Source organism: Apodemus sylvaticus, chromosome 8 (genome assembly GCF_947179515.1).
Source record: "Apodemus sylvaticus chromosome 8, mApoSyl1.1, whole genome shotgun sequence".
NCBI classification, from domain to species: Eukaryota; Metazoa; Chordata; class Mammalia; order Rodentia; family Muridae; genus Apodemus; species Apodemus sylvaticus.
The window spans coordinates 62,032,622-62,043,405 of record NC_067479.1 but is presented as its reverse complement, the minus strand read 5'-3'; the positions used below and the strand labels follow the sequence as shown (position 1 = coordinate 62,043,405).

Here is a 10,784-nt window from a genome sequence, read left to right as displayed (position 1 = left end):
GCCCAAACAACAGAGCTGGTAGATGCATTGCTGGCCTGCTTTAGAGAAGCTAAATTCTGGAGGGGGTTTAAGAAATTAAAGTTGTGGTTGACTCATGAGTACCCTTTTTTCATTTCTATGTGTGGGTATATGTGTGTGAAGTATGCAGGTATATATGCACATTTGCATGTGTTTTGGTACATGTGTGTGCCATATAAATGTGTGGACATGTGTATGGAGGCCCAAGGTTGAGGTTGGGTTGGATCAGAAATTATCCCCCATCTCTCTTCCACTTGCTCATCAAAGCAAGGTCTCTCAATCAATCCCAGAGCTTGTGAATGTGGCTAGGATTGCTAGCTATCTTGTTCTGGGAAATCCCCTGTTGCTAACTTCAGAGTCTGGGATTAAAGGTAGGCTACCAATTCCACTTTGGCATTTACATGGGTGTTGGGGATCCAAACTTTAGCCTGTGAGCTTGCTAAGCTAATGTTTTAACCACTGAACCATCTCTTTAGCCCATGAGTACATTTATGATTGACTAGTCAGACCCTTAGTTTCTGATTACTTACTGAATATCTACTATATGCTAACCACTGCCCTAGAAAGCCAACGATACATTGCAAATAAGATCCTTGTTCTCACTGAACTTGTAGCCAAGCAGCTGGCGACAGATTGTCAGGTGGTAATGAGAGCTAAAACTATCGAATACCTCTGGGTAAAGGGGATAGATGGTGCGGGGTGCAGTTTTAGATATGTCGGGAGGAAAAATGTCTTGTATGTTTGAGCAGAGATGTAGTTAAATACTAGGCTTCTAGAGAAGATCATTCTAGATTCTAAATAAGCAATCTCAGAGTGGCCAAGGTGGGGTTGGTTTGAGAAATAGCATGGGTCAGATGTCACTGGGTAGGCCAGAACTGTGTAGCCTAAGATCACATGGCTTTGGAGGGAGTGGATGGATCTCTTGGAGGTTTTGATTAGAAGAGTAACGTGACCTGAAGAATCACGTGGTGATTTAGTTTGGTTGGTTTAGGAAGCTGTGCTAGAAATAGCTATTAGGCAGCTAAAGCCAAAAGGTTTTTTTTTTTTTTTTTTAAATGTCTTACAGAGTTTGAAACAGGAGAAGGAAGGAAGGAAGGAAGGAAGGAAGGAAGGAAAGAGATGAGATAAAGAGGTTTCCAAGGCTGTGTGCTTGTTTCTACAGAACTAGAAGAATGCTGTCATTTACTGAGGTGGGAGGGAACAGATTTGTCAAGAGCCATCAGAAGTCTGATTTTGGACAATGAACCTCCAAGGTCTAAACTGACATCCAAGTTGGGATGTCTAGCAAGAACTGGTGATAAGAGTTTGGAGCTGGGTAGGAAGGAGGTGGTGGCTCATACCTTTAATCCCAACACTTGGGAGGCAGAGGCAGGCAGATCTCTAGGTGTTTGAGGCTAGGCTGGCTTACAGAGTAAGTTCCAGGACACCCAGGGCTACACAGAGAAACCCTGTTTTAAAAACAACAACAACAACTTCAACACCAACAAAGGAGGTTTGGAGTTCGGGGAAATCAAGTGATAGAAAGCCTCACCCAGTGGTATAAGCCAAAGATCCGGTTCACACCAGAAGCTTCACTCTAATCTAAATAAATGGCTGGGAGCTTCTCAAGAGCCCTGGAGGCCACAGAGCACTTAAAACCTGCTTTGAACCGAGGAGCACCTTGACCGTAGATCACTGCTATTTTTTCCCCAGATGCGATCAGCAGCCCATCCAGCAACAGCTGTTTAAGGCCCCGTGCAGGACATTGCCTATATCACGGACAACGAGACTGACCTGTAAATGTTTAGTCTTGTTAGGAGGCTAAGATGAAAGAGTGGAGATTTCAACGCAGTGAGGAGGGGGTAAACTGAGGGCGCTCTGACCATGGGAGAAGCACCTCATCCTGCTTTGGAGGCCAAAGAAAGCATGTCAGAGTACTTGCTCCCCAAGTGTCCCTGCTTAGGGATGAGCACGTAGACCAGTGAGGGTACACAGGGTGGTTGAAGCAGAGAGCACAGCGAATGACAAAGGAAGACACACATTCCGCTGAGCAACTGAGAGTGTCTGGAGGCAGTGTGAATGGGGTGGACAGAAGCAGGGAGGGAGGCAGGTGGTGACTCACCAGGAGAGGTTCTATGGGCAGTGCTGGAACTGTATTAGAACAGCTTCAGGCAACGTCTGGAAAGCCTTAGGCAGAGCTGAGGGGTTAAGGAAAGGGTAGATTAGAGAAGCCAAGCCAGTATGCAGTAGGATCAAGAGTCTGAGGAGGGTGGCCATTCTAGGCTCATAATGCCCCAAATATGATCTGTATGTGTGTGTGTAGAACATCAGGTAGGGGCGGGGACAAAGGTCTGGATCTGCTTTGCTTAATTATAGCTGATAGGAGATATCCTTCAAAGGGTTGGTTTCCTGAATGGAAGGGAGGCAGAAGGTGCCAGCACTTTTTGTAGAGAGCCAGGGTTTGGGAGAAAGGAAGGTCAGCAGGCCAAAGATGAGACAGCCTTCAGGAAGGGCAAGCCCTTTAACACAGGGAAGCAGGCACAGCAGGACTACAAACCCCAAGTGTCAGTCTTTGCAAGCGCAGTTGGCTTGGCATGCACTGTGCTGCATGTATTTAGGGCCAGGGCCCAGCCTCTGAGGGAAGGCGCTTCATGCTGGGTGTCTGTCTGTGTTGAGACCAGGCATCTGTGATGGGACATTCTGAGATGGGGCTAAAGGGAGGAACTCTGGGATGTACACTGTAGCAGTCAAAAGGGATTTGCATCTAACATATGCTGGGAGAAGACATATGTCCTTGAACAGCCTGTGATTCCAGGGAGAGATTTCAACCAGAACAAGCCATGGGCTCTGTTCCTATTCAGATGTGGCTCACTTTGCATACGGTGGGGCATATGTTTTGTCAACTAAGCGAGCATGTCAGTTTTACCAAGACTCAGTCATTTTAGGAAGTGTATATTTGGTTAATACTTTAAATGAATGACTGGAGAGATGGCTTAGTGGTTAAGAGCACTGGCTGCTCTTCCAGAGGTCCTGAGTTCAGTTCCTAGCAACCACATGGTAGCTCATAACCATCTGTAATGTGGGTCTGATGCCCTCTTCTGGCACGCAGGTGTAGAGTCAGATAGAGCTTGCATATACACAAAGTAAATTAATCAAATGAGATAGATAGTTTAAGAAAAATAAATTCAGCTGGGTACATACCTTTAATCCCAGTACTTTGGGTGCAGAGGCAGGTCAGTCTCTGAGTTCTAGGCCAGCCTGGTCTACAGAGTGAGTTCCAGGACATCCAGGAACATAGAAAAACTCTGTCTTGAAGGAAAAAAAAAAGGAAAACCAAATAAATGAGTAAATACATATAAAAATAAAAATAAGAAAAAAGAACAATACAGTCAGGCTGGGGATTTAGGTCTGGTAGAATGCTTGTCCAGCAGATTCAAAGTCCTGGGTTTAATCTCCAGTGCTGCAAAAATAAATTAGTAAGTAAATAAATATTAGTAATGGTGGTTCATACTTGGAATCCTAGCACTCACAATGCAGAGGCAGGTGAATTGCTGTGAGTTCAAGGTTAGGTGGGAGTTATACAGAAAGGCCCGGTCTTTACAAAAAAAAAAAGCAAATAATAAAAATTATAAAAAGGAAATATCGGGCCAGAGACACAGCTAATTGGTGGTGTGATTGCCCAGTATGCATGAATGAAGCCCTGGGTTTGGAAACATAAATGGATGTTGGTGTCTGCCTGTGACCCCTGTCCTTGGGAAGTGACAGAACTCTCATCTATCGAAAAAGCTCAGTGTAGGCTTACCTACAATGCTAAAGACCCTGTCTCAGAAAACACAGTTAAAGAAAAGCCAACGCCAGGCACTTATCCTTTTAGGAGCCTAGCTGTCTATATCTTGCGGTGCTGCCCACACTCCAGCCGGAGACCTACTCTGCCTATGCCGCTTCCATTCCGCTCGACAAGCGCGTCTGGAGCGACGGGTTTTAATATGAAGACTCATTTCCCTCTCATCTCAAGACACCCCAGTCCCTGGGCTGCAATTAACAATTACATGTTTTGTTTTCTGTACTGCTCTTCAGTAATGAGTAAGCAGTGGTCTGCTCTCCGGAGGCCAAGCGTTCCTCGGGACAGGGACTATACTGCAAACTTCAGGGTGATCAAGAGAGACTTGAGAGCAGTGACTATACAGAAACATTTGAGGACCACTGGGAACAAGAACAGAAAGCCACGCACGGACTGTATATGTTCCTTTAATAATAAAGTATACAATTCCAATCCACATTTTCATGCTAAGGGAAGGCTTTGTGTGATTAAATAAAGTCATTGATCTGATTCCCTACAACATTTTATTCTTAGCTCAAAATGGACCTCTTTCCTGAGGTTGAGAATTAAAAGGGAGAAGCAGTCTTGGGCAACCTTGTCCTAGAGCGGTGAGGCAAGCATTTTAGACTAGTTCATCCATCCATGAGGGGGCTCTCTTGTTCACAGCAGGGTATGGTGGCATTCTTGATCTTTACCAGCTGAGATGTCAGTGGGGACCCTCCCCCACCCACCACCCATAAAAATATATCCAGATATTTTAAGGACAAATTAATATTATTAGGTACAAAAATCACCCCTAGTTGTGAATTAACTGTAGGAATTTTGATTCTGGTTGGATAATTTTATTTCAACAAATAGTTGAGGGCAGGAAAAAGGACATGCTATTTTTTAAAATTTTATTTATTGTGTAAGCACAGGTCTGAGGATAACTTGCTGGCGCTGATTCCCTCTGCTACCTTGGACATACTGGGGCTCTAGCTTGGGACCTCAGGCTTGGCCACAAGCTGTGTTACCTCTGGAACCCTCTTGCCAGTCACCAGGACATACTGTTTTTCATTTGCCATGACCTAGGCACTATCTCTAGTTACTCTACTTTGTTTTATAGATCAAGAAGCTGATGTATAGGGTTGAACTTGCTGGAAGATGCCAATGATAGCTCTGCTCTAAAAACAGGATGTGATTCCCAAAACGTTACTTACACTCCACTGCCTCCTAGAAGCACAGGAAGTCCAAAATTGGAGGTGAACCACAACTTCAAAATATTTTAAAACTTTTTCTTAAGAAGGGAGGAGCTATTATTCTTTTACTCATTAAATTTGATTGTAAACACACACACACACACAAAACACACACACACATACATGCACGCACACTCTTAGACATTCGCACACGCCCCTCTCCACCGTCCTTGGCCTTATCTAGAAAAAACTCAGAGCTACACAATGGAACAACTTCGATTCTCTCTGTTACAAATTATCCAAAAGCCAGAGCCTAACGGTGCCAAAAAGCAACCGGTATTGTTTACACAGGGTTGAAGGCTAATAGTTAACTTTCTCCAATTTAATTCCAGAAACAGTAAACATCGCCTCGCGTTACAACTACAAACGAATAAATGTCATAAAACCGGGGAAGGACTCTCTTGGTCCAGATCGAAATGGAAAGGTTGGGTTTTCATGCGCTTCCGCCCTCGCCCGCAGCCTCCCGCTACCCGGCCTCGGGTCCCTGTCGCCCTCGCCAAGCTCCTGTCCCTGGCGCCTAGAGCTTCTGGCTTCCTTTCCCGCCCTGGGACGCGCTGGAAAAACAACAGCCAGAAACTTTGGCTGGGTTTGTAGTTCAGTTAGGGGGGGAAAAAAAAGGAAAAAAATAAAAGGAAAAAAAAAAAAGGAGGAGCGGGGATAGCAGATACGCTGCTAGTTCGGTTCCGGGTGGTGCTGAATGTTCGGATTTAGGGGTGGGGGCTGGGGAAGTGGGTCACTACTCGGTCAGGTTCAAGTGCGCATGTGTGAGAGGAGACGCTCCAGCACTTATTGAGCGCCCACTGTGTACTGCCAAGCAGGGTTTGTGGAGCGCGCCCGCGCGCCCGGGGCGGGAGCGCGCGAGCCGTGCGCGCGCGTGCCGGGGGTGTGTCCCCGCGTCTAGCTGGCTCGCGGGCGGACTGGCTGCGAGCGGCTCGGCGCGCTCCCTTCCCGGGCGGGGGAATCCGGGCCGGGTTGTGGCCGCGGCCGCGTACGTGAGCGCAGTGTCCCGGAGAGGGAGGGCAGGCCGGCCAGGTGGGCGCGAAGGCGGCGGCGCGGGAGGCGGCGCAGTGCAGGGGCCGCGCCGGTGGCGGGCAGGGCCGCGGCCGCTGCAGGGAGTCGAGCTGTCCGGGCCGGTGGCCGGCGGAGGTGAGCTGCGCGCGGGACCTCGCAGGGGTTGCAGCCCGGGATTGGGGCCGACAGCCGGGGGTGGGTGGGAGACCCAGGAGGCTCGCGCGGCCCGGGCGGGACCGGGGCTGCCGCGGCGCTGGCGGGGTGACTGGGTGGGGGTGGCCGCTCGCCCTCTCATGCGTCGCCTTGTTTATGTCGCGGGTCCTACGGCCGGATCTCCCTCCCAACTTTGAGTGGTGGCCGGGAGTGGCCTCGCGGGGGCCATACTGACCTGTTAACCTGCTCCCTTTCCGGCTGGGCCGTCAGCCCTGCGCTCCGCGCGCCCCTGCCCTCTCCAGAACCAGAGAGCGCGGTGCTGCGGGACTGGCCTCGCGACACACCCTCTCTCAACCCCCTTCTTGCGGCCCCCTTCGCTGTAAGCCTTCCGGGCTCACCCCGGGTCCCTCCCTGGCTGTGGCACTGTGGGCCTCTGGAGTGGCCCATGGGGGCCTGCAAAGGGAGTTTGTCATGGGCAAACAATTCCAAGGCTTCCTGCCTGGGAGTTAAGGCTCTGCGCCTTCACTTTAGGGCCCACTTGGAGATCTAAAGAGACCCACCTGCCAGCAATCCTGTGCGAGCCCTGTTTTCCATCCCTCCCTTTCCTGTGGTTCTGGAGGACTTCCACCAGGCATGGGTTCCCATGATGCCAGGCCATGGCACAGGGGCTCTCTATAGTTCTTAACTGCTTTCTGCACTCTCCCTTAGCAGAAAGGTGTAAAGTGGAGCAGTTTGTTTCAAAGTGAGCAATCAACAGGTATTGTAGCCTGCGGACATCCTCCTAAGGGGGTGTGTAAATAGAGGTTCTTGCTTTGGAAGGGTGAAACACTGAGGAAGTTAGTTAACCTACAGGTACCTCTGAGAAGCCCCTCTGCCGGCTTCTCACTGCCAAGCTTTCTGGATGGTGTTTAGAGGCATGTGAAAAAGTCTAAGGTCTCTGAAAAGCTACAAGGCTAGAGAGAAATGATTCGAGAGCTCAAATTGACATTAATGTGCTATGGCTGCAAAGTTAATGTACACGCTGCGGCACAGGAGGCGTGGTACTTAAAGGTAGGGAAGGGAACACAGCACTCAGTTTGAAATAATTTCCACCTGTAGATAACTCCCTGGCAAAACTCAAAGTCAGAAGGAAGACTTCGCAGGTGACAAGCTTGCAAAAAGGGTGTGCAAAGGCTACAGAAGACGCATAGATAATTCCCTCCGGGGCTTGTAATCTCTTGGAGGACATAGAAAGACTTGAGCATGTGAAATAAGACTCCAGATGGGGCACAGTTAGTTGTCACAATGCCAGGCGCAGAACTGGGTGCTGTTGGAGGTCACAGGGAGGGAGCTATGGACTGGGATTACCAGGCCCGGCCTGTGCCCTTGAAAGATGAGATTTATGAAAATGGGATACAAAGTGGGGATGAATATGGGTTTCTCTAGAGACCAGGAGATGGCCTTGGCCCTCCTGGAATGTTTCCTGAACAGTAAGAGAGAGAGAGAGGAACAGTGACTGAGATTGTGAAAGTCCTAGAAAGTCAGACTGAGGAATTAGACTTTTATCCAGGACGTACTGGGGAGACATTAGGCTAGGGGATGAGGTAACAAGGGTCTTGGTTAAGACCTTTGAATCTGCTGTTAGGAGACAGACCAGTAAGTAGCCTGTTGCATTTTTGGAGTGCTGTGGGTTTGGACCTGGTTTTACTGGAAGACAGTGCTGTTGAAATAATCTGTGGATGGGGCAGGGTGAAGGCAAGAGGTGAATGGGAATTCATTCCTGGAGGAAGCGGAGTTGTAGTTGCTAAACGGACTCTGAAATGTGTGTTTTGCAGGGAAGATAATTGCTGCTTGGGCCCTAGAGGAGTCTCTTGTGTTTGCCAGGTTATCTGGATGTAGGTGACTGTGGCTCCGATTTGGGAGCCCTGGAACGGAGTGTCTGGAGACCAGTCAGGGAGCAAGCTGGGAGTTGTCTGTTCATAGGAGCAGCAGAGAATTCGTGCCGGACTGAGGGTCTGACCTGCAGGGCTTCTGATTTGACCTCCTTTTACTGGACACTATCTGGATTCGGCCCTGGCAGTGGAGGAGCAGTGTCAGGGAGTGGACTTCTAGGGGAATGAGACCGTTTATTATAACTAAGGTGGCGGGGGTGGGCTCTGCTGATGGAGAATGTTACTAGGCTCTGCCGCGGGCTGAACTTTACTCTTTACAGAGATATTAAGGTAAGTCCCCTGTGCTGTTTGTGCAGGGGGAGGGATGAACAGCAAGACAACTTAAAGAAAAACAGAGGAATTGAGGGCCTTTCGGAGGCCTGGTTTATCCCAGGCTCATCCAGTGACCCCTTCCCAGGATTCTGGTGAGAAGGCATAGACGGGAGCCGGCACTCTTTGTAAGTTTTTCTCCCTGCGCTCTGGATTCTGCTCTTTTTGCAAGAGTGGTGACTTAGGGTGATTTGCTGAACAAATCCCCCAAGCCTCAGCTCACAACATCTGAGTGTGAAGGATGTGGAGTGAGGTTGTGGAGTGAGCTGGGACCTTCGGTTCAGCTCCCTGTTTTCTGAGATGCAGAGTCAGTGAGTGGAGGGGAGAGGGGCTTGAGGGATGGGCTCTTCCCTTGTCTTCCTCCCCCCTTTTCCCTTTCCTCTTTTTCCTTCCTTTCCCTTCCTTCTCTCCAGACCTCCCTGCTCTGTAACCTAGGAGTCTTGAGTTCACAGCAATCCTCCTGTCTTGGCAGGCCTGAGCTATCACAGGTATTTTTTCCGTATAGTGACTAATTGCGCAGAACAGACAGAAGTTGAATTCTTTGGCTTGTCATAGGGCAGTGCTTGTATGCAGTTGTGACTATAATCTAAGGTAAGAAAGAAAGTTGAGGGCTGACGAGATGGCTCAGTGGGCAGCGGGGCTTGCTGTTGCACCCCATGGCCTGACTTTGATCCTGAGAATTCGCATGGTGGAAGGAGAGAACCAACTCCTCTAAGTGCAGGCACAGACACACACACATACACACACACACACACACTCATACTCTATTTCTAAAGTAAAATAGTGAAAAGAAATTTATATCATGACTTTACATATCTAATCATGTATGTAAAAATCTATTTCAGTTTGTGAGGTCTTACCTCTTTTCTTGCTGCAACATTGGACTTTTTTTTTTGTCTGTTCTGTTGCTTTTCACCAAAAAATTCTCTTGTTTCCCACCAAGCTGATCCAACCACTCTCTAGTGATCATGATCCACTCACAGTTTGAAATGCACTGGGAGACTTTCCACATTCTTGAACTATTTATGAAGCCGTCTGTGTGCAGAGCTACACCAGGCTGAAGGTAGCCAGAAGCCCAACCAGGAGGTGGGGGTTTACGGTCTAGTTGGAGAGGTAAGATACATCCTGGAGAAGGGCACGGCAGAGTGTTAAATGCCAAGATGAGAAATTAGTATTTGAAAGGGCTGGAGAAGTGGGCAGAGGAAAGTGGGGTGGCCCAGTGCTGTGTGCTGGGGGGCCTGGGAATAACCAAGGCTGGGAGAGAGTTTGGGCCATCTCAGAGCTGTGTGGGAGAGACACACAATGGGAGAGGGCTGGGGCTAGGAATGTATACCGTGGTTAAGGGAACAGAGAATCTTGTGACAGAGGAGGACTGGAAAGGTGGAATAGGGCGTGTGTACTGTAGGGCTGTGTACTCGTCAGGTGATGTAGGTTAGACAACGCCAAGCTTGCAAAGGTTTTCTCTCTCTCTCTTGTTAAAGATTTATTTATTATATGTAAGTACACTGTTGCTGTCTTCAGACACACCAGAAGAGGGCATCAGATCTCATTACAGATAGTTGTGAGCCACCATTGCAGTTGCTGGGATTTGAATTCAGGACCTCTGGTAGAGCAGACAGTGCTCTTAACTGCTGAGCCATCTCTCCAGCCCCTCTTTTCTTTTTCTTTTTTTTCTTTTCGAGACAGAGTTTCACTCTATCTCTGGTTAGCCTGTAGACCAGGGTGGTCTCCCACTCACAGAGAGCTGCCTGCCTCTGCCTCCAGAGTGCTGGAATTAAAGGCATGCATCACCACACCTGAGAACCACGGTTTTTAAAAAAATAATGGAGCAGTCCAGAAAAAACTCTGGATTTGGGGCTTTGAGGATTCAAACCTGGCCACTCAGGTTGAGGGGTGTGTGCCTGCTGAGTCCAAAGCCTTTGCAGTCCCCTGCTGGTAGGTCTCAGTGCTCCCAGTGCTTTGGAGTGGTCTTTGCATTCTTTGCATATATAGGCATTTGGCTTCGGGACCTCAGGTTTCAAGACCTTAAATGCCAAGGCGGGGAACCTGGGACCTTGTCAGGAGCTCTGGCTGGCCATTGGAAGATTCTTTAAGGGCATGACATGGAATCTGCAGGGATATGTGCAGGAAGTGAAATGCAAATCAGAAGCTGTTGCTTCTGGAGATATTTTATATGATCAGAAGTATATTTTTTTTAGATTTATTTTGAAGTGTGAGTGCTTTGTCTGCATGTATGTGTATATACCACATGTGTAGTATGCATGACAGCCAGGAGAAGATGTTGGATTTCTTAGAATGGAGTTAGGACTGTGAATCTCCATGTGG

The 10,784-nt window shown here is 48.6% G+C and overlaps 1 protein-coding gene across 2 annotated transcripts in view; it reads left to right on the top strand.

Moving 5' to 3' along the window:
* Positions 1-5,971: 5,971 nt before the first annotated feature.
* The window catches only part of Znf395 (zinc finger protein 395), a 40,426-nt gene continuing 35,613 nt past the window's right edge, over positions 5,972-10,784 (top strand). Inside the window, exon 1 of one of the 2 annotated variants that reach the window (XM_052191173.1) lies at positions 5,972-6,201. The gene's annotated coding sequence lies outside the window, so the exon portion shown is untranslated. The remainder of the gene's footprint in view (positions 6,202-10,784) is intronic. The other variant, XM_052191172.1, reaches the window with a different exon arrangement.